Here is a 609-nt window from a genome sequence, read left to right as displayed (position 1 = left end):
GTTTATAAAATATAAAATAATTAAATATTGTATTTGATTGAAAAAAAGTTTGATTTTGTTACGAATAGGATCGAATAGAATCGGGTGAAAAACTTTAGGGTGCGGATAGGTTTAGGGTTAAAAATTCTGAACCTGTAAGTAGGATATATAGGTTGAGTTTTAAAAATATTATATGCCTACAGATAAAATTAGAGTGGAGTCTAAATCCTATCTTACTCTAGCCATTGATAACTCCAGAAATAATATATAACATAATTTTGAGTTAAATATAACTAATCAAAAAAAATTTTGGATTAAATATATTCATAGTCTCTTTAAATTTTTTTGTTGGAAATTTTTTCTATTTCTTTTTATTTTCTTAGTTTGTTCTTTTTATTGTGTGTGTGTGTGTGCTTTTTATTTTCTTAGTTTGTTCTTTTTAGTGTGTGTGTGGAATATGTTTTGACCTTTATATAACATTGCAAGTGAAATTGAATATAAATGGTATGAACCAAAATCTAAATAAATAACACATTTACGACTAAAACAGATTTAAACATATCATTTTATATAAATTAGTGAAAATGCATATAAAAACTATGAAAAAGCTAGAATATAGTCTATTGTCTA

At 24.0% G+C, this 609-nt stretch overlaps 1 protein-coding gene across 1 annotated transcript in view; it reads left to right on the top strand.

Moving 5' to 3' along the window:
* Positions 1-609, top strand: part of LOC107628552 (geraniol 8-hydroxylase-like) — a 3,412-nt gene that overhangs the window by 1,198 nt on the left and 1,605 nt on the right. The gene's annotated exons all lie outside the window — the stretch shown is intronic.

Source organism: Arachis ipaensis, chromosome B02 (genome assembly GCF_000816755.2).
Source record: "Arachis ipaensis cultivar K30076 chromosome B02, Araip1.1, whole genome shotgun sequence".
Taxonomy (NCBI): domain Eukaryota; kingdom Viridiplantae; phylum Streptophyta; class Magnoliopsida; order Fabales; family Fabaceae; genus Arachis; species Arachis ipaensis.
The sequence above is the reverse complement of the archived record's forward strand: the minus strand, read 5'-3'. Positions and strand labels throughout refer to the sequence as shown.